The following is a 23856-nucleotide window of genomic DNA, read 5'->3' on the forward strand; positions in this document are numbered from 1 at the left end:
ACATTTCATCTTATTCCTTTAATTGGGAGGCTACAAGATCATTGAGATATGTAACCAGGATTCTGGAGCTCCACCACATAGAAAGGACAGACAATATCTTGGGACAGCTAAATATTTATTGGCTGTTCTTTTTAATGTAAGCAACAGGGAACTGGGGGACTACAAGTGAGAGTTCAATCTTCTGGGTTGCCTCAGGCAACAAAACCTTAGAGCTGACTGTACAGTGTGTTTTTTGTTGTTAAGAAAACCTAGACCTATCTTTACCTGCAGGACTGCAGTGTATTTATTCTGAGTCTTGGTCTTTCTCCCCCCTCATTTATTTCTAAGGTCACAGTGATAAAATTCATGGACCTTTTAGGTTTAAGATAGTTTGCAAGAAACTAATGTTATGTATTTGATTCTGTTGCTTTGTCTGAGACACTGACTGTTCTTTTTGTATCCTGTAAAAAAATATTTTGATAAAGCTGATGAAATTTTCATTGGTGACATGTGACTTTTTGTTGTATTAGGGGACAGCACAAGCTGGCTTTTTCAAGCTCTCAGGGGAGATAAGCGGATATTTTAAAGCCTATGTCTCTGATCTTTTCTGAGGTGAATTTCAATATAGTCTGTTTCTGAGTGTTGGGGATGCAGAGTAAGGGATGCAGAGTAAACTAAAGATTTTATGTAAACAAAGCTAAATCTTCATAGGGTCTCCTGGTTAACAAAAGAAAGTGCCCTAGGCATGCCCTGTCAATACAAAATCTCAACTGCCTTGTCTTGCTGCTGTTTCTCTCAAAGGGAGCAGGTGTTTATGCAGAATCCTGTTTACTCATACAGGTGCAGAACTGTCCTACTGGTTAAGGGAGACAGGCCTAGGTGTCTGCACAAGTAAGTACATCCATTTATTCATATCTGAATATCGGTGACATCGTAGCAGAATTTTCTAAAGCCTTCACAATCCATCGCTAACTTTAAGTACTCAGAAAGAAAAGGAGTACTTAGTGCCACAAGTACTCCTTTTCTTTTTGCGAATACAGACTAACATGGCTGCTACTCTGAAACCTTTAAGTACTCAGCACCTGATCTTCCAGTGACATGCCACACACCATACATCTACTTTCTTGTCATCCCCTACTGTGATGACCCACCATTCCTTCCACAGTAACTTTCTCAAGTTTATTTCTAACTCTACGCCTTTGACCAAAGTACATAGGCTCGTGTCTGTTGTTTTCCGACATCAGAGTCTTCTTCTCTCCAATAATATTTCTAACAGAGGCATTCGTTCTTTTTTCTGTCCAAGAGGTACACAAGAGTCTTTGCCAGTGCCACCTTTCAAAAGCTTCAGTTTCCTTCTTGTCAGCAGCTTTAACTTCCCACAATTCACATCCATAAATTGCTATGGAAAAAATTAGGTTTTTCATCAGTCACTCCTTTGTGCATATCAAGGTGCTGTGGTTTTCCCACACTTTCTTAAGAGAGGCCATTCCAATCTTAGGCAGTTCTAAAGAAATCAGAAGAATCTTCTTGGTTGGATATATATGATCCCAGATAATTAAATTAATCTACTGCCTCTATAGTTTGTGACTTCCACTTGCATCCTGTTTTTGTTAGTCAAGTCACACACATGTATTTTGTTTTCATCACATTCAGGAATATTCCTCAGTAACTGTTTTTACAGACTCCAGTTTTTGTTGCATTGCATCCGTGGTTGTAGCAAAGAGTGTTTCATCTGCGTATCTGTGGTTGGTTAAGAGGTGTCCGCCTATGGAGATCTCAGCTCCTTCCACTTTGTTAAATCTTCCAAGGCTTGTCTCATAATAAATTCTCTGTATAAGTTAAAGAGGCTTGGGAACAAAATACATCCTTGTCTCACACCCCCGCACAGGGGAAAACCGCTCCCTGTCACCTACTGCTATTTGCACTGCGTTCTGTTGGTGGGGGTAGAGACTTGCAATGAGTTCACTGAGTTGCTTTGAAATCCCCATATCTGCGAGTATCCTTCAAAGATGGTCATATTGGGTGGCATCGTATGCTTTTGCGCAGTGTACAAAGCCCATGATCAATGGATGATCATACTCTCTTCATTTTCAGTGATGTGACCGTCATGACTTACTCATGTGCCTTGGCTGTCCCTGAAACTAGGTTGTTGTGGTATTAGTTCTGCTTCTATCCTTTGTTTCATGTGATCAGAGCAGAACTTTGCTCATGTGAGATGTCAGGAAAATGATACGATAGTTACTGCACTCTCTTTCCCTTCTTTGGTATGGGCAGAAAAATTCCCTTCATCCAATCTTCTGTCCAATTTCTAGTCATCCATACGCCATTCAAAATTTTCCACATAGCCTGTGAATCTGTCTGCTCAGTTTCTCACAGTCTGTCCTGTGTTCTTCTGTCTCCAAGCCAGTCTCTTTCACTCTGTCATTTTCCTACCAGCTCAAACAACCTTTTCAGTTAACCATGATTTGGGCAGAGACTTTGGTTTGGGAATGTGTGCTTTGGTGGTTTCAGACATAACAATTTTTATTATGGGAAAAGCAGAATAAACACAAGACTGTCTTGGTCAAATCAGAGGGACAGAGAGACTCTGAGTCCATAGTGAAGAGAAATCACTTTGGAATATTTTCCCACTGGTTTTAATTAACACCCTTATCCCACCAAAGACTTATGAGAGAGAAGCCTTAAAAAAAAAAGTATGAATAATTGTATGGTTTTTTTCTTACAGAATTTGTTCTTATAAGTCAACCATGTCACTTGTTCTATTCATTTTAACAACGGTTCTGTACATAGTATCTTCTGCAATAGTTTCAGATCACTTAACATTTAAAAGCAAATTTAAAATCATTATCAGATGTATACTTAAAACTGGTACCTATTCAGCTTTGTGAATTTGAATCAGAAGCAGATAGCAGAGTCATGACATGTGAGTACTCTTCAGGACTTGAAAAATCTGCTTGCCCTGGAAAGTGAGATGCTTCCCCTAGTGAACGCAACGGCCTTAAAGTGTCAACTTTGTGCACAATTTTTCATTCAAAACATTTGTTTCTCGCTCTTAGTGAAAGTTGAGCTCCCCAAGAGGAGGTAGAGTGGTCCATCAGATAAGGCACTGGACTGGAAATCAAGAAACATAGGCTGTATGCCACTGATTGCTCTACCATTGTGTGTCTTTGGGCAAGCTACGTAATCTCTCTGAGTCTCCTGATTTGTAATTTGTGCATAATAATGATACTTTGTAACCCCTTATAAAGCAGATATCCGCAGATCCCCTTATATCCCCTTATATTTGATATCCGCAGATGAAAAGTATTATAGCCCTGATTCAGAAGAGTATTAATGTAACTCACATTCTAGTTTAACTCTTGCTTTCATTTGTAGCATAACTTGGTAGCTGTTACTTTTATGTTCAGATTTCTGTACTGGAATTCAAACCATCATTTGAACATTGATTTCACATCTCAAAATCAGGATTCTTGGCATTAACAATTGTAGCTTCTTTTAGTGCTGGTGGTACAACTTTATAATTCCCCCACTTGCTGCCCCTAAATAGTGGCTCCCCTGCAATTTGTGGTTCTGGAGGTCTGTACTCTATGGCTTGTAGACCAGTTTCCTCAAAATTAGATTCTTGAATTTAATACTTTCCTCATAGTGTATCTTCCATATAGCTTTTGCTCCAGCCTCTAGATAGGAGCTTGATACCTGATTCCTTCTGTCAAACGTGCACAAATCAGGCAAATTATGACGGCACACTTTCGAGAGAGACACAAAAATGGCTTGATTTTGATGATGACATTTCTTAATACAAGAAAGTCCTGATCTAATAGGGTGGCATCTGCTAAACTCATAAGGGAAACAATTATATACTGTATGTCAGCTGGATAGCGATGTTAATTATAAGACTGACAAGAACAATTATGCCACCATTAATAGAGGGGAAGCAACTCTCAGAAAGGATAAGATGACAGATTGGAAGTTACTCATTTTTTATTGATCGTTTCTGTGCTGGGATCCTATGCAAAAATAAAATCTTTTAAATAACTCCATTAAAACTAATGCATACATCACTATTTTAGCTGCCAGATAGATAATGTTATGCTATTTTAAACTGAAACAGTCAAATTTACATCAGAACTTGGTTTGAATTGATTAGAAACACTTGGTATTAATGCAACTTTGTCTTGTCTTAGGTGCTGCCCATTTTTATTTGTTTTAACTTACTATAAAACATAGTGACACGTGAATGGTGCATCATAAGTCAATGAATAATCCCAATGTCAGTGCCATTGTGAAATCTCCACTGAGAATCTTCATTGTGAAACCACTGTGGGAGACTGGCACCTTCTTTGCCGCTGAGTTCTCACACTGTTGCCAAGTGACTAGGAAGGTGTGACAGCCAGACAGTGAAAGGGAAGAGAAGTGTTAGGGTCAGAATTACTAGAAGCTTGTGTTGCATGGGAAATCTCCAGTAATTCTTCCAAAGATTGCTTTTCTCAGTACATGTCATCATATGCTGTCTTTCTAGTGAGGATGGAAGTGAGTTCTCAGATTTGGGGGATGGTTCTGGCTTGCTTCCTGCCCTTCCCTGTTATAATGTCTTCTAAACACTCTAAAGAATGTCCCTCTGACTTTTTGATTCCCAATGAAAGAACTTGCTGAAATGTCAAAGTATTTAAATATGGGACATTTAATGGGTCAAATTTTTCTCTTGGTTATATGTCTCCCATTGATATCACTGAAAGCTGTGGATACTTATCTGGGGGCATAATTTGGGCCAATCTTCTTATCAATTTGGCTCCGGCTACTTTACATTTAACCGCACATCTCAAAAGGAGAAGGGTATATCAAATTTCCTTCTGATTTCTCTGGTCTCAAAGTGCATGTTCGACTCCTGTTCTGTGCACAGAACTCCCACTGATGTCAAGACAGAGCAAAATAGGACCCTAAGAATTTATGGTTTGAATCACAAGGGGTGTGTGAGAGGGAAGGTATGAGGAGGGGCTTCATACAATGGGCACCCAGATGAATTACAGCTGACTGCCCCAAAATTCCTCCTGGGACTCTGGAGAACATACTGGGGTGGAAGCCTGTCATGCTTATAAAGGATGCAGCGTGTGCTCACCTTCATGTTGATTCAGCTTCCCCGATGGGGTGCATGGGGGAGGGGAGGGAAGCCTGAGGGCAGGCATGGTCCCACTCTCACCACACCCTCTCCTCCCACTGAAGAGCCTAACAGTGCTGGCTGCACTGTCTTGGAATAGTCCTTGCACTCAAGACTGCAAATTACAGCAGTCCCTGCTCAGGGACACAATATCGACGGTAGGCCTGTGCTGTCTCTCTTTTGAGTACCCATGCAGCACCTGCAACAGTCTTGCTCAATGGATCATTTGTGTTAAGTACTGTTATAAAAGGAATCATCTTGGATTAAAAAGTCCACATGTGTGTGGACCTTAAAGATAATTTCCAGTAAAACTACAGAGGACACCACATATAAGGTCATAGCATAAGGGTTTGGGGAAATAACATCTCCAAAGGCTAAATGCTTATTTTTCTCAGTTTGAAAACATCAGCATCCAAACTAAATTCTATTATAATTTAAACAAAACAAAGGGCCAAATTCATCAACTCCATGATCTAAATAAAGTTGCAGCAGAGATTAATTTAGGCCATAACATTTACTCAACTGGTACCCAGCAAATGATTGGTTGTATACAGTTAGAGTAGAAGTAAGAAAAGTGACCCTCCCAGAATCTACCTTTCAAGCCAATGTGCATTCCATTCCTTCTGAAGAAGAGACTTTAAATTATTTGAAGAACAAAATTTGACCAAGGTAACATCTGGAAAGACATCTCAGTGAGTCATAAAGTACAGTAACTTCTTCGTGTGTGTCATTGCTCTTAATACATGCAGACTGGCATTAACACTGCAAAGGCAAATACTATGCCAAAGTTTTTTAGGCAAGTTTGAACAAAAGAATCAACACCATATATTCTACTTGTGTTGAATAAAATTGATGATCATTAAATAAACCTTACAACTCAATCATTTATACTTAAAAAACTCAAAGATTTTTATGTTCATGTGGCTTTTGAATTGATTAAAATGATCTGAGCATGACTTGCATAACTTTTGCAGTTGGACTGATGGAGATGCATAACACATGAATTTTATTATGTATCATACAATTTGAAAAACTAAGTCTTTACTCTTCATATTAAAGCAAAAGCTTAATCATTATACTACTCAGCCTTGCTATTGCTTAAGAGATTGCCCAAACTATTTAGAGTACACTTACTTCATTTGGTGCTGTTGGAGGCATAAAATAAAAAGCATATGTTAATATTTTGAAGGTCAAATTTGTCCAGAAACTGAAGAGGGCATTCACTGGTTTTTGGATTTTGGATCTCTTGTTTTCCAATAGATTGTGTCTTTTGAAATTTCCTTTAGCAACTGAAAGGTTTTATATCTTTTATTGTTTGCATTTTACATACTGCTCATTTCTTTTATAAGCTTACCTTTCTGTTATAAGTTTAGCCTTTCCTCTGTACAGACTTACCATGCTGTTGTCCCAGACTTTTATAACTAACGTGATCTCGTCACCAAAGTTAATTAGGTTTCTATTGATGTGCACAGTTGAATGATTCCTTCACCAGTAAATAGTGTCCATGGTTTAATCTATACACTTTTTCCATATTTGGATTTTCACCTTTTTTAAGGTTACCGTAATTGCTGTTGGTACTCTGTTGCTGCTTTTGCCCCAGATATGTTTAGGAAGGCATTCTAAAATACAAAATCAAAAAGCCCCTGATACCAGGCTTGCTTCTTGTTGTGCAAGCTACAGCATTCTGGGAAAGTGAGAGGTTTTGTCACTGGATGCCACTTCAGAAACTCTGCCTTACCTATATCCTTTAACTACTGGTTTCAGAGTAGCAGCCATGTTAGTCTGTATCCGCAAAAAGAACATGAGTACTTGTGGCACCTTAGAGACTAACAAATTTATTAGAGCATAAGCTTTCGTGGGCTACAGCCCACTTCATCGGATGCATAGAATGGAACATATAGTAAGATATACATTACTAAAAAATAAAAAATTTCTCCTGCTGATAATAGCTCATCTAACTAATTAGCCTCTCACAGTTTGTATGGTAACTTCCAACTTATCTGTATGTGTGTGTATATATATATTATTATTATATGTTCCATTCTATGCATCCGATGAAGTGGGCTGTAGCCCAAGAAAGCTTATGCTCAAATAAATTTGTTAGTCTCTAAGGTGCCACAAGTACTCCTGTTTTTTCTGTGCCTTAATGTGCAACCCAGCAGCAGTGGAGAATCTGCTCCCTATTGTAGTTAAGGAAAAATAAACATTTGTTATATTCACACACCATGCTTCACATTATGGCTCAAATTCTGGCAGGTGCTACACATAGTCACCCAGAAGACACATGGTTCCCAGTACCAGCATTGTGGGGGAAGTTGTTTGACTATTTTGACCTGCACATAAATACATTCAGAGGCAGGCTGCTCTATGGGCTCTCTGAACTCAGATAAGCTAGGGCTGCCAGGATGTAAGCCACGTGTTGGTGAAATTCATCACTGTGCAGAGGGTTAGCATGAGGTCTACACATAGGGTGACCAGATGTTCTGATTTTATAGGGACAGTCCCGATTTTGGGGTCTTTTTCTTATATAGGCTCTTATTACCCCCCTCCCCCGTCCCGATTTTTCAGATTTGCTGTCTGGTCAGCCTATCTACATACCACTTCAGTTCTATTTTAAATCTCCAGTTTCCTGCATGGGATATTTCCTACATAGAGAACAATTTAGGTCCTGCTGTCTAAAGAATTTGAGCTAAATCTCACAGAAATACTTGGCAAGCTAAAGATAGTAGCAGGCCTGATGCGTAGATGGGTACACTGTACTTGGAAAATTGTCTACCGTTTGCTAACAGCCATCTCTTCAATGAGGCATGTATTTTGTCTAAGCAGCATCTTCTGCCTTTTTGTTTGCTTCTGCAGCCCTAAAGTCATAATGTCAAATTAATCATTTTTATACCAGAGAAACTTTAATATCTACACCCATATGTATTCCAGAACACTGACAAGACAAAGCCATTTTTATACAACTGTAAGCAGCGATTGTTCTATTTTTCCAACACTTTTTTAAACAGGGCAGGTGCAATGACCATATCTCTTATCAGTTACTAACAATGAATCGCTCACATTCTTCAGGTATTACATGCTCTTATTAGTCATCCTGTCCTGTGCTTATCGGAATTCAGACAGACAAAACATTGCTCAAGGTGTATCATTTAGGATTCATTGAAGAATATCCGGGTGCAAACAGCAAATGAAGTAGAAAAATGGAGATGATGGCTTTTTTAAACATTTGTAGACAATGAACTTGATAAGCCAGGTCACAGAACAATTTAAGAGTATTATTTATGAAGCAAAAACTACCACTGTCACTTGACCCAGCCATTGATCTACTTGAGTGAAATTCACTCCACGTATGTAGAGCCTAAATACTTGGGCTTCTTTTGGGTGGATCGTAGGTCAGTGGGGAAGGTGAAATCCACCACCATACCCAACAGGGCCAATGTGTAGGACTACATTACAGTCCACTGCCGGCAATGCCTCCTCCATGGCTAATCTTCCAGTTTATGGCTTGAATAGCATTCACAGTCCCAGTGTTTTGGTTGCACCAAGTACTAGGGCCACCGTAAACACTGATCCACAACGCTTCCCACTGGTCAGTTCCCTGGCCTACCCACAATGTGGCCTCCTGTTCCTGTCCTGCAAGAATTTTCAGTGTTTTTTGTTTGTTTTTTGTATTAAAAATTCCTATCCTGAATCAGGATGAAAAGCTGAAATTTCAAAAAATTTTGTTAACTGAAAATCTGGAGAGGAAAAACAATTGCATCATGTCAACTGAAACACTTCATTTTGATTTCAATCATTTAAAAAAAACCTACATTTTAAAACTAGAAATGTGGAAATTAAAAGTCATTTTGACCAAAACAGAACATTTTCATTTCAAAGTGGGATGTTTTGACAATTTTTAACCTTGTTTCAAAATTTTTTGGAAATCGATCCAAACCAGCTCCTGCCTGTGAACAGTTTTCAACAAATCAGCATTTTTCTAATGAAAAATACATTGTGTCTAAAAATTCCCAGGGGTGTAGGCTGGCAAGTGAAGATTCTTCTTGCGGTACAGCCCCTGTGCAGCCGCTCAGCAGGCTGATTCAGTGTAGCATCTATGGGGGGCAGGGTGTTGACTCTCCACACCAGGATGAACTTCACCTTTTGTCCCAGACTTTGGCCTTCTTACTCCTTGCACCGGTATGAGCAATTACTCAACTGAGCAGTCCCATTGCCTTCACTGGGACTTGTACTATAAGGAACTGCTCACTGGTGTAGGTAAAGCGGTCATAATCTGGCCCTTTGGGAATAAGCAACATTTGCAATTTAGTGCATGTGTGCTTTCACCCAGCATCTGAAAATGCTGGATTCCTGTGAAAATAACTTTGCTAATTCACTACTGTTACCACAGTGTAAAACTGCTGTTTTTTTATTGTTCCAATATAACCTACATTATTAATCTGACAGATTTATAGAAAAGCTGGGATGAGTACAAAAATGTTTTTAATTAATATTCCTTATGCATTCTGCTGTAACTTCTAAATTCATCATTCCTTTTCACTAATGATCTGTGTTACTTTAGCAATCAGTACACACTTTATATCTCTAATTTGATTCATATATGGAATCTATGCTTTGGAAATATTATGCTTTAACATATATGGATAATCTTTTGAGCCAAGTTCAGAGAAGAGGAAAGCGAAAGCAACTCCACTGACTTCCACGGGCTTTATTATGGAGACTTGTATCACTTTCAAACTTGCCAGGTATACAAGGGAGAATCCAACTGTCCTGAGCTGATCTGTGGTCTGAGAAGAACAAACAATGTCTTGTTTTCTGCTCAACCAAATATAAAATTCAAAATATGGAGATTTTGATCTTTCCTTCTTTAAATCCCTTCTACACCCTTGCAGCAGCTTACACTCTTTGTCAGTTCCAGTAATTCTGGAAACCAATGCCAATTGCATGCAGGGGCCACCATTCCAGTGTGAGACTACCAGCCCCTGTGAGACTGTAGGGGCCACCACTCCAATGACCTGGTGGATGTGCTCAAATAGCAAAACTGTTGGTAGCTATCTATTAAAATATCCTATCTCACATTCACACCATCGGCTGCCCCACCCAGTCTCCTCAGAATTCCCACTAAGGCCATCCCTCCTACTGGCAGACCTTTCAATTTCTACCATTGCGAGACATGCCAAAATAGAGGCCTTCTAACTAAACATAGTTGCTTAAAAGGTGTGTTCTAAAAGGAACCTGTTGGACACCCACACAGAGGAGATAACGATCAGCCCTAGACAGTGAGAGGATTGGCTTTTGTGCAGAATACACTACAGTGAGAAAAGACAGGTTAAAATGCGCTGTAAATCATAAATACAGCTGCCTCCAACAGCACACATTTTGACTCGAAAAGCTTCCCTGATTTTTTTTGTGCCTCTGCATACTGTTTGCTTTCACACTCCAGTGGAGAGTTCAGCTACTGAGACAGAGGCGAAGAGGGCTTAAATGACCATGCACTTGACTCCTTTCGGCATTTTGAGTATTCTAAGGATATTTCCTTTCTCTGTTCCCATCCCCTTTCACATCTCATACACACACTTGGAGCTAATCAGTGTATGAAGACTCCTTAGACTGAGACAGCAAAGTTTCTTGGTAATATTTTTTGAGAGATGAGGGGAAGGTTTTGTGTTTATGTTTGTTTTGCATAACTTACCGGGAGCAATATTGCTGGGATGAGCAGAATAATGAATCACTTACACGCATAAGTAATGTCCTGACCGTGGTGGAACTGGATGACTCACTGTTGATAATAGGATGCAGAACATACCTGCATTAATCTGGTTTGGATTTGAAGTGTCTGGAAATTGTTATCATCTGTAGGCTATTCACTGGCTAATGTGAAACGAGTTGGTGATTTCACACTGGCACCTATTTGGCAACTGGCCACCGCAGTTGGTACCCATGTTGGTCAAGTCTTGGCAGGAAGGTCAGGGCTGAAAGAGCATGGAGACTGGGCACTCATCTGTCTCTAGAGAGCAGTCAGCTCTGTTATCTTTGTTTTAAATGCATATTATTTATCACTTGCATTACCCCTTATTGTACCATAATTGATCTGTGAATGATTAGGGGACTTCGTTATAGGTTTAAACAGAAGGGGACTGGTGGTAGTGTTTTCACTGAGAGTCCTGCCCTATAGAACCTGCTCCTCTCCCCACTTCAACAGAACCTATGTTTCTAGGACTTCGGGGTTCACGGCAAATTTTATCTATTTCCCAGGCATTCTCTGGGATGGGACTGAGCATGTTTTAGGGAGTTTTTTTGTTTGTTTTTTACTTGGGAGGATTTATCAGAAAGTGGGCCTGTTTGAGTTTACATCTGTATTTTATAAATTCTGAGCATTGGATGGGCACAGATTTATAAATATAAAACCCTAAAATAAATACAGCCTAGAGCATTTGAAATCTAGCAACTTTCATCAACACTAAATTCCCTAACCCTATCTTATAAACAGTGGCAATCACATTGTCTAATGTGGCTTATTACTGTCTTCATTTCAGGAAAGATGTGGACAAATTGGAGAAAGTCCAGAGAACAGCAACAAAAATGACTAAAGGTCTAAAAAACATGACCTATGAGGGAAGATTGAAAAAATTGGGTTTGTTTACTCTGGAGAAGAGAAGACTGAGAGGGGACATGATAACACTTTCAAGTACGTAAAAGGTTGTTACAAGGAGGAGGGAGAAAAATTGTTCTTCTTAACCTCTGAAGATAGGACAAGAAGCAATGGGCTTAAATTGCAGCAAGGGCAGTTTAGGTTGGACATTAGCAAAAACTTCCTAACTGTCAGGGTGGTTAAGCACTGGAATAAATTGCCTAGAGAGGTTGTGGAATCTCCATCATTGGGGATTTTTAAGAGCAGGTTGGACAAACACCTGTCAGGAATGGTCTAGACCAGTGGTTCTCAAACTTTTGTACTGGTGACCCCTTTCACATAGCAAGCCTCTGAGTGCAACCCCCCTTATAAATTAAAAACAGTTTTAAATACACTTAACACCATTATAAATGCTGGAGGCAAAGCAAAGTTTGGAGTGGAGTCTGACAGCTCGCGACAGACAGCTTCGCAGACAGACAGACAGCTTCGCAGTTTGAGAACCCCTGGTCTAGATAATACCTAGTCCTGCCTTGAGTGCAGGGGACTGGACTAGATGGCCTCTCGAGGTCCCTTCCAGTCCTATGATTCTATGATTCATCCGGTGGTTAGATGGATGATGATGATGATGATTTGTATTACATGAGTTTCCAGGTTCCCAATAAGAATCAGGTCTCAGGGTGTTGGATGCTACATAAACAGAGTAAGAGTCAGTCCTTGCCCCAAAGATTTTCTCAATTTAGTTTGACAAGATGGAACAGGCAGGTGTAGTAGACAAGGGACTGACTGGGAAGAGCTGATGATGGTAACAGCAATGGAACGCCAGGTTGATTGGATATGCTGTGTGCCTAACTTGTAGTTTTCAAACCAGGAATTATATACTACAAAGAGGAAGGATTAATGAATTTCGACAGGCCATTCATCTCACTATTATCATTGTCCTCCTTCAAATCCCTCCCTAAAATTTTTCTCTGCCATGACACCTACAAAAAGCTTGACAATGGTTAGGCAGCTAGCTTGCTGTGACCACTGATTTGCATAAGGAAGAAGGCACAAAGATGCTTGAGAAGGCATTCAGGCACTTGACTCCCACTGAAATCAGTATGAGTTAGGTGCCTAAGTATCTGTGAGCATTTGGGCAGTATAGATGGAGCAGAACTGGGGTTGAGCAGATAGGTAGGGAAGGACTAAACTGTAGAAGACCAGGTCCTAGTAAGGAGCAAAAGTCTGTGTTTGATGCGATGGATAGTTTTGAAGAGAGGGGCCAAGTGAAGACCAGGTCCTAGTAAGGAGCAAAAGTCTGTGTTTGATGCGATGGATAGTTTTGAAGAGAGGGGCCAAAGTGACAAGCCAGGAAGATGATTTTAGCAGCAGTGTTTTGAATGGCTCTGAATGGGGCAAGGTGGGTATCAGGAAGGCCAGGAAAAAAGTTGCAGTGGTCAAGATGGGAGAGAAATAGCCAGCTGAAGGATTAGACCACACTGTAGCCCTTGTTCACGTGACAAAAAACGTAAAGAACAAAATTTGAGGCCACTTTATCTAAATCAGTTCAGTGTCTTTTCAGCCAAAATAAACTCCAGTTTAGTGAGCTGGGTACTGAACATTATATGTAATGTGGCGTGTTTATATTATTGCAATTTTTATTTTTATTTAACTGTTTTGATGTCAAAATATACCAAGTGTGCCTTTTGGTGAGTGAATAATAGAGATCAGTTCTGCAAAATGTTATTAGTGGATGTTGTTTTGCTGTTGGCCAACATTCTGATGCCACACCCAGATGTATCCTTTTAAAGATACTTCCAAAGAGGAGCTATGGAGATAAGACAAATATTTGGCAACATGCACTGAAGCAGTTGGTTGAAGTGGTCATTTTTAATGTTAATACCCACACATCTCTAGGGAACAGTGAACAATATTGGAGTCATTCTTAATCACTGGTTCTCCACTATCAGTCATCAACTCCTCCTTCTCTACATACTATTATTTATAGAAATGACTATTATGCTACCTTAAATGTGGGGTGCAAACTTATTTAATTGAAATTAAAATCTGAACTTGTATTTAGTGATCTGAATTCCTATCCTTACTCATTCATCTATCATTCATGAAAATTATGTATCTGGAATGTGACGTGCATAATTAAGATTAATTAAAGCCACCAACAGTATGCTGAAAGACTTGCATTTAAAATAGGGACCTGAATAATTAAGGTAATTAGTCAGATTAGCTGTAATGTAGCTTCTCAAAAATATGGAAGAATAAATCGCTAATTTTCTAGATAGAGCTGGACAAAATATCAGTTTGGTATTTAATTTTGTAAAGATCAGATCAATTAACTGAGGAGGTGCAAATCTGAACCTCTTTTTATTCAAACCTCTAACATTCAGGGAAGGAGATAAGTGGCAGATAAGTGGTTCCAGTATTGACCCCTCTGTATAGGGAGTTTCCATTGTTCAGAATACATAAATAAGAATTCAGTGTACCAGCAAGAATCCCCAAACCTAGCAGGACACTTCCCACTTTTAGTTTCCATAACTTTGGTTTATAATCCTTAATTTATCTACTAGCTCTCTACAGAGTGTAACAGCTCTTATTTCACTCGCAGCTATTGTACTACTGTTAGGGCACGGCTACACTTGCACATGTAGAGTGCTTTGAGTTAAACCAGCCCTCGGAGAGCGCAGTAGGGAAAGCACTGCCGTGTGTTCACACTGTCAGCTGCAAGCGCACTGGCGTGGCCACAGTTGCGTCACTTGCAGCGGCATTGGGAGCGGTGCATTATGGGCAGCTATCCCACAGAGCTCCTCTTCCCATTCTGGCGCTGTGGCTTGTGGGAAGGGGGTGGAAGGGTGCGGGGCATTCTGGGTCCTGTCCCAATGCCCCATGATGCATCGCTTTGCATCCCAGCAATCCCTGTGCTTCCGTCCACATTTGGCGCCATCTTTCAAAGTTTTTTGTACTGCGCGCTCTGTCTTCCCTTTTGGTCTGCGGGAATGGATCCTGAACTGCTGAGGAACATGCTGACGAGTCTCGCCAGCACGTCACGAATGGCAGTCGAGTTATTCCTTAAGCTACAAACTGATAGTGAGGAGTCCAACGATGGTGTCGACTTGCATAACGCATATGACACGAGATTGCTTGTGGCATTCACGGACATACTCACAGCAGTGGAATGACACTTCTGGGCTCGGGAAACAAGCACCGAGTGGTGGGATCACATCGTCATGCAAGTCTGGGATGACGAGCAGTGGCTGCAGAACTTTCGGATGAGAAAAGCCACTTTCATGGGACTGTGTGAGGAGCTTGCCCCCACCCTGCGGCGCAAGGACATGAGATTGAGAGCTGCCCTGCCGGCGGAGAAGTGGGTGGCTATTGCAGTCTGGAAGCTGGCAACTCCAGACAGCTACCGATCGGTCGCTAACCAGTTTGGAGTGGAAAAGTCGACCGTTGGAATAGTGTTGATACAAGTTTGCAGGGCCACTAATCGCATCCTGCTCAGAAGAACCGTGACTCTGGGTAACGTGCATGACATTGTGGATGGCTTTGCTCAAATGGGTTTCCCTAACTGCGGAGGGGCGATAGATGGCATGCATATTCCAATTCTGGCACCAGCCCACCAAGTACATTAATCGGAAAAGGGTATTTCTCTATGGTTCTCCAGGCTCTTGTGGATCACCATGGGCGTTTTATTGACATTAACGCAGGCTGGTCCGGAAAGGTGAATGACGCACGCATCTTTCGGAATGCTGGCCTGTTCAGGAAGCTGCAAGCTGGGACTTTCTTCCCAGACCTGAAGATCACTGCAGGGGAAGTCGAAATGCCCATTGTGATCCTTGGAGACCCCGCTTACCCTTTAATGCTGTGGCTCATGAAACCCTACACAGGGAGCCTTGACAGCAGCAAGGAGCAGTTCAACAACAGGCTGAGCTGGTGCAGAATGACTGTGGAGTGTGCTTTTGGCCATTTAAAGGGCCACTGGCACTCTCTGGATGGGAAACTGGACCTGGCCGATGACAACATCCCCGCGGTTATATCCGCGTGCTGTACCGTCCATAACATTTGTGAAGGGAAGGGTGAAAGATTCACTCAGTCATGGACCTCAGAGGTTCAACCCCTGGAGGCTGAATTTGAACAGCCAGAGAGCAGGGCTATTAGAGGGGCCCCGCGTGGGGCTGCAAGGATTAGGGATGCCTTGAGGGAGCAATTTGAGGCTGAAAGCCTCTAGTAATGTTTGGTGCCCTGCACGGGAGTGAAGTGCAGTGGTTCCAATGTTAGTAGGAATCTATGTTTGCTACACTGACTTGCAGTGCCTGTTTTTTTCCTGGGCTAAGGTATCTTTTACTTCATGCAATAATAAAGAATGTTTTCAAAGCCAAAAAATCCATTTATTGAAAAGAAACACAACTGCTTGGGAAACAGAAAGGGCAAGGGGGTGGGGTGGGGAACGGGACAATCACAGATTTGCATATGTCCTGTTATCATATTCAGCCTTCCTGTCTGGAGTGCTGTGCAATGAATGCTGCACTTCAGGATGGCTATACTGCATGGTGATGGGGGCTGAGTGCACTGGGTAAGGGTCGTAGTTTGCAGGGCGGGGTGGTGAAGCTACAGGTGTTGGAGGCAGCTGGTGGTGATAAGAACCCGGATGTTGGGGAAAGTGGGTTGGAGGTGACATGGGGGCACAAGGGAAAGAGTTTTGGGACAAGGGCTGCAGGGATGGGGGCGGGCAGGCGCTGAAGTGCTCTGCCTGCATTGCTACGAGCGCCTGTATCAAGTCCGCTTGGCGCTCCATAATGCTTAGCAGCCGCTCCATGCTTTGGTGCCAGTGATCCGCATTCTGCTGGCGGACCCTCCTGTCACTCTCCCGCCACTCCTGTGCTTTTTGATGTTCATTAAGGGACTGCTGCATTACTTCATGCAGCATGTCCTCTTTGCTTCTACGTGGCCTCTTCTGAATTCTTTGGAGTCTTTTGGCCGGTGATAACATGGATGGCTGAGATCTCAAGGTTGCATCTGTAAAGCCAAAATGCAACACTTAACAGAGGCAGCATTGTTCACACCAGACAGAGCAATGATTTGGCCGTACTTAAAGTAGACAAGCGCAGTCTACACAATAGCAGAAATTGCCCATCCCAAAGTGAGCGCACATAACCCACAGGAGCCCCCAAATGGTGAGTAAGCACAGGGGAAAAGGGGACTGATTGTTTCATGGCCATACTGTCCTCTAGGATTCTGTGCCTTGGGGAGAGCCAACAGCTGCAGGGGCCCCTATATGGAACACTGTCCCCACATTTACCACAAGATGAGTTCGTCCTGGAAGATATCTCGCTGCTGAAGGTGACCTGGGAAGCAAGGGAGGGTCTTCTACTGCAATGCGGCTTCCGCCCTGGCCCATATGCAGCTTGCCTGTGTCCAGCAATGGTCCCCCCGCCCCTCACGGCAGTGGCATGGACATGTTAGCCTGACTGGGACTAGGACCCCAGTAGCTCTGCCAAGGAACCTGTGAAAGCGGATTGCCCAGCTTCTGCATGAGACCTTTGAAGAGGTCACCGAGGTTGATTACCACAATGTGAGAGAGCACATCAACGCCCTATTCTGCATCTAGGCATGCATGCAGCCCTAACCCTCCTCGCCCCAAGAGCCCGCACCGAATAACTTCCTTCCCAAAATAAAAGCCGCTTACTGGGCACGTCCTCTGATGTTTGTTCTTCCCCAAGCACCGGCCACTGTGACTGGCTACCTTCCTCCTGGCTTGAAAACAGTTCCTGGCTGCATGCATCTAGGGATTCTGGGGTGTCTTCCTCCTCAGCACCCTCGCTTCCACTTTCCTCCTCCTCCTCCTGCCTTGTTGAACTGAGCTCTGAATTGTCCATGGTGGTACTCGGAATGGAGGCGGGGTCGCCCCCAAGTATCGCATCCAGCTCTTTGTGGAAACGGCAGGTCACAGGGGCAGCACCGGAGCAGCTGTTTGCCTCATGGGCTTTGTGGTAGGTATCCCACAGCTCCTTCACTTTAACCCTACACTGCAGTGCGTCCCGGTCATGGCCCCTTTCCATCATGTCCCTTGATATCTGCCTGAAGGTATCGTAATTCCTACGGCTGGAGCACAGCTGGGACTGGACAGCTTCCTCCCCTCAAACACTGATAAGGTCCAGCCCCTCGCCATTGCTCCATACTGGGGATCGGCTGGCACGTGGAGGCATGGTCGCCTGGAAAGATTCTCTGAGAGCACTCCATGCCTGGTTGAGCAAACAGGAAGGGGATTTTCAAAATTCCCAGAGAATTTAAATGGCAGGTCTGATGGTTGGTCACCTGAGGGCAGGGCAGTAGATTTCAAAGTGATGACCAGAGTGTCTAGAACAGGCATTGTGGGACACTTCTGGGGGACAATCAGGGGGCATTAATAGACAAGGGCATCCAAACTGGCGCTGGGGCGTTCCAGCCGGGGCGCAGCAAGCATTATGCTTCTCGTCGAGGTGGATTACCGGGAGCGCTCCAGCTGCAGAGTCCGGGTGCCCTACGTGCCTTGCCAGTGTGGACGCGTCATGATTTAGGGCGCCCAGGGCTGCTTTAATGTGTTCTAACTCGCAAGTGTAGCCATGCCCTTAGTGCTACTGTTAGTGCTTGCCTTAGATCTGTGTGCAAGATACAACATGGCAAGATATCTCATGTTCTTTATCCCTCCCTGTAGGCTTAACAAGCTTCCTAAAACTTTCAAGGAAGGTGTGATGGAATCTAACACCCACACTCTGGGAATGCACCTCTTTGTCATCATGAGTTTACAAACTACCACTGGGACTAGAACTCAAGGAGAGAGAGAGAATAGGAGAAAGATCTGGAGTATTGCACAGGTTTTTTAAAAAAAGGAGGACTTGTGGCACCTTAGAGACTAACAAATTTATTTGAGCATCAGCTTTCGTGAGCTACAGCTCACTTCATCGGATGCATTCAGTGGAAAATGCCGGTATTTTCCACTGAATGCATCCGATGAAGTGGGCTGTAGCTCACGAAAGCTTATGCTCAAATAAATTTGTTCGTCTCTAAGGTGCCACAAGTCCTCCTGTTCTTTTTGCGGCTACAGACTAACACGGCTGCTCCTCTGAAACAGGTTTTAAAGAATCTCCCAAAACTGAACCTTTTTGTTCTTTATCTACATCCTCCTTAGTTGGACTAGCATCCTTTACGTTCAGTGGCATTTTTTGCCTGTGTAATGGGGAGTTGTGGATAGGTTCCACAGTCACTGTACCATATGTATCACTAACTCAGTGCTATAAAACACTCCATTTTTAGAGACTTGAAAAGGTTCATTATAAAACCTTCTTTTCTCTTGGACTTAGAGACTTTTATACAAAAGGCAATGCTAGTTAAATTATTTATTGCAAGATCTGAAATTTTGTATTTCCAAAAACGTTAACGTGCTCATGCCAAATTCTGCTCTTGGTTACGCAGTTCCTGAATTTGGATCATTCTCTTCAATGTTTTGCATTAAAACCCAGTTCAGCAAAGCACTTAAGCACCATGCATAAGTCCTATTGACTTCAATACTTAATTTTGAGCATGTGTCTAAGTGATTTGTTGAATGGGGGGCTTTGTTTCTCAACTGAATAAACCTACAGGGAGATGACTAGCAGGGTTTTTTTAACCAGATCAGAAATATTTTTAGAGTCTGACAAAATGATACTTTATAACAACACAGAGTAAGCTGTTTAAAAAGAGGAAATAATGTCTCAAGGGAAGTCAGGAAAACGTTGCCATCTTTCTAATTACTAATCCTTTTGATGTTGTCAACTTGTACCTAAGCAAGGGGAATCATTGTCTAACTTCCTTCCTATTTAATGCGGTCACTTTATTGCTTACAAAAATGGCCATTGCTGGTAACACTTACCATTTAAGGTCTTGATTGCGACATACAGGCACAGCCTTGTGTCGGGGGTGGTGCTACACTGAATAGCCCCAGGGAGAGCACTGGGAAGCATTCTGCCTTGAGGGGGAAGGCGGCTTCCCAGAGCTTCCTGGGGCACACAGAGAATGTGCCCCCTACACAACACCCCTTTGCGGGGTACCTGTTGCTCTTCCTTGAATGGCCTGCTGACTCTATTTATCAATGCAAAAGAGAGGCAGAACCATGCCTCTTCCCAGCCCCATCCTGGGATTCTATGTACCCCATGAAAAGTGTGGATCAAGCAACCCTTGCACACCTCTGATCACAGGGTTTGCAATTTTACCAGGCCTTTACATAGGCTGCACACAAGGTGGGGGAGGAAGACTCCTTAGTCTTTTTACTAATTTTGGGACTCTTTTTCTGGGAGTTACTCTTCCAAAAACTCCTTTCTTTATCACTGGTGCTCAGTGTTTGTTATGAAGGATTTGTTTATTCATGCTTTCTTTTTTTGCTGCCCCTTAATTTATTTAGGTTTAATTATGAAAAAGGAAAAATCAGGCTTGCAGGCAAAAAGAAAAGGAGTACTTGTGGCACCTTAGAGACTAACCAATTTATTTGAGCATAAACTTTCGTGAGCTACAGCTCACTTCATCGGATGCATCTTGCAGGCAAGTATTTCCTTAAGCAAAGACTGATAAAATTCACACTAAACTTGATTCAAAACTAGACGGAGGCTCTATACTGATACTATTCAAGAATATTCCTGGTCTGAAGCTGAGCTCAAATGCCACACTGTGTATGTGGCATGCAAGTCCATGTGGGCTCTGAGGTATTGTTATATTATCTTTCACAGGGCCTTATGAAATGCTCCAAAATGTAAACTTGCTTTAGATGATTTTGCACCATATGTGGTATCAACACATTAACAGGTTTCTACGGTGTTTGTAAATGAGATTGATCCCTTGCTTTCAAATCTGTTTCCAAACATGCTGAAAATTCCTTGTACCTTAGTATTGTTATGCAGGTTTGCAAGCAGAAAGGTGCATACAAACCTGGCTAACCAGTCTAGAGGGAACTGTGTTTCTCAAACTGAAAAACAAGTGGTAACTCCAAGTGGATGGAATAAAATTACCTCATAGTCCAGATTTAAAATGTCCACACGAATAGTTTTAAAAGAAATCCTGCTGAAATGTGTAGCCTGATTAAAAAACAGTGACTAAAGTCAGCTATATGTTTGCATTATCATCACATTATTGGGTCAGATCCTCTGCTCATCCTCCACAAGCTCTGCCAATTTACACTAACTGAGGATCAGGCCCTGCATATTTAGTGGCTAAATTCTGTAGTCTTTACTTAGTTTTGGCCCCATTTTATCAATCCTTACTCAGGCCAGGTCTACACTAGGAAATTAGGTCAGTATAACTACGTTGCTCAGCAGTGTAAAAAATTCACACCCCTGAGTGATGCAGTTATTCCAGATAAACTCCTGGGGCAGACAGAGCTATGTCGACAGGAGAGCATCTCACGCCGACATAGGAGTACCTCTGCTGATGGAAGAAGACCTCCCGTTGGCATAGGTAGTGTCTTCACTGAAGTGTGAAAGTGGCGCAGCTGCACCAGTGCAGTTACACCGCTGCAGTGTTTCAAGTGTAGACCTGCTCTCAGATAAAATCCTATGGACTAAATAGTCCCCAAGAAAGCCATGTTTAAGAATGGTCAGATTGGGTCAGACCAATGGTCCAGCTAGCCATCTGTCTTCTAACAGTGGCCAGTGTCAGATGCTTCAGATGGAATAAACAGAACAGGGCAATTTTGAGTGATCCATCCCTTGTTGTCCAGTCCCAGCTTCTGGCAGTTGGAGGTTTAGGGACACCCAGAGTATGGGGTTGGGTTCCTGACCATCTTGGCTAATAGCCATTAATAGACCTATCCTCCATGAACTTAGCTAATTCCTTTTTTTTAACCTAGTTACACTTTTGGCCTTCACAACATCCCCTGGCAACGAGTTCTACATGTGGACCGTGCATTGTATAAAGAATTACTTTATTATGTTTGTTTTAAACCTGCTGCCTATTACTTTCATTGAGTTTCTTGTGTTATGTGAAGGGGTAAACAACCCTTCCTTATTCACTTATTCACTTTCTCCACACCAGTCATGATTCTATAGACCTCTATCATAGTCCCACCCCGCCCCCCTGTTTGTTGTTTCTTTACTATGCTGAACAGTTCCAGTCTTTTTAATCTCTCCTTGTACAGACGCTGTTCCACACCCCAACCATTTTATTGCCCTTCTCTGCATCTTTTCCAGTTCTAATACATCTCATTTGAGATGGGGAAACCAGAACTGCATGCACTATTCTAGGTGTGGGCATACCAGGGATTTATATAGTGGCATTATGATATTATCTGTCATATTATCTATCCCTTTCCTACAGGTTGCTAACATTCTGTGAGCTTTTTTTGAGTGCTGCTGTACATACAGCAATGTTTTCAGACAATGAACCATGATGAGCCCAAGATCTTTCTTGAGTGGTAACAGCTAATTTAGATCCCTTAATTGCGTATGTATAGTTAGGAGTATGTTTTCCAGTGGAATTACTTTGCATTTATCAACATTGGATTTCATCTGCCATTTTGTTGCCTAGTCAGATCCCTCTATAGCTCTTCGAAGTCAGCTTTGAATTTAACTCCCTTGAGTAATTTTGTACAGTCTCCAAACTTTGCCATCTCATCATTCACTCCATTTTCCAGATCATTTATAAATATGTTCAACAGTACAGGTCCCAGTACAGAACCTTGGGAGACCCTGCAATTTACCTCTCCCCATTATGAAAGCTGACCATTTATTCCTACCCTTTGTCTCCTGTTTTTTAACTAGTTACTGATCCATGAAAGGACCTTCCATCTTACTCCATGACTGCTTACTTTGCTTAAGAGCCTTTGGTGAGGGACCTTGTCAAGGCTTCCTGAATGTTCAAGTACCCTATATCCACTGGATTACTCTTGTCCACATGCTTGTTGACCCACTCAAAAATTCTAATAGAGTGGTGAGGCATGATTTCTCTTTACAAAAGCTGTGTTGACTCTTCTCCAACATATCGTATTCATCTGTTTCTGATAAGTCTGTTCTTTACTATAGTTTCAACCAATTTGCCTGGAACGTAAGTTAGGCTTACCGGCCTGTAATTGCCAGGATTGCCTCTGGAGCCTTTGTTAAAAGTCAGCATTACATTAGTTACACTGCAGTCATCTAGTACAGAGCCTGATTCAAGTGATGGGTTACACACCACAGTTAGTAGTTCTGCAACTTCACACTTCAGAACTCTTGGGTGAATACCATCTGGCCCTAGTGATGTATTACTGTTTAATTTATCATTGTGTTCCAAAACCTCCTCTACTGACACCTCACTCTGGACAGTTCTCAGATTTGCCACCTAAATGGAATGGCTCAGCTGTGGGGATTCCCTCCCCCTCCCCCCCAATTCCTCTACAGTAAAGATCAATGCAAAGATGCATGGAACATGGATGTCTCCTCTCCAGCACGGAAGGGACATTTGGCCATATCGGGTAATACCGCGCCCCCCTTCTGTTGGACTCAGGTGCTCTGTGTGTCTGGCATCTGTACAGTAGGAGATGGTGGCAACTGTGCAGGCCAAGAAGCCACATTGCTCCCCGCAGCCTCACAAAACTTTGGCAGAAAAGATAATGTACAGTATGATGTCCCTCTGCACACAGGGTTGCTCAGAGATTGTCTCTGAGGCGCAATTTCTCCCCAGGAAGCTATGCACCTCTGAACTGCCCCCAACAATTTTACCCTTAGTTGTTTTACCATAAAATGCCTTTCATACTGTGTATTAGCTATGTGTGGTCTCTTATGATTTAATGATCCACTGTGTTTAAGGCATTATACCATAAAGTTATTATTGTGTATAGACGTATAGAGAAAGTTCGGAGTACAATAGTCTATTGCGATATGTACATTTTACAAGGCAGGGTTATTGGGGGGGATAGCTCAGTGGTTTGAGCATTGGCCTGCTAAACCCAGAGTTGTGAGTTCAATCCTTGAGGGGTCCATTTAGGGATCTGGGGCAAAAATAAGGGACAGTACTTGGTCCTGCTGTGAAGGCAGGGGACTGGACTCAAGGCTCTTTCCAGCTCTATGAGATAGGTATATCCCCATCATATTATTATATATCTGATTTATAAAATAGC

At 42.3% G+C, this 23856-nt stretch overlaps 1 long non-coding RNA gene across 1 annotated transcript; it reads right to left on the reverse strand.

The window, feature by feature from the left end:
• Nucleotides 1-1881: 1881 nt before the first annotated feature.
• LOC122462150 lies at nucleotides 1882-22617 on the reverse strand. Its single transcript, XR_006284531.1, has 3 exons — nucleotides 22384-22617; nucleotides 13297-13301; nucleotides 1882-1894 (listed from the first exon to the last, which is right to left on the reverse strand). It is a non-coding gene; the product is annotated as an uncharacterized LOC122462150 (long non-coding RNA).
• Between the last annotated feature and the right edge of the window lie 1239 nt (nucleotides 22618-23856).

The sequence above is a fragment of the Chelonia mydas genome, chromosome 1 (assembly GCF_015237465.2).
Source record: "Chelonia mydas isolate rCheMyd1 chromosome 1, rCheMyd1.pri.v2, whole genome shotgun sequence".
NCBI classification, from domain to species: Eukaryota; Metazoa; Chordata; order Testudines; family Cheloniidae; genus Chelonia; species Chelonia mydas.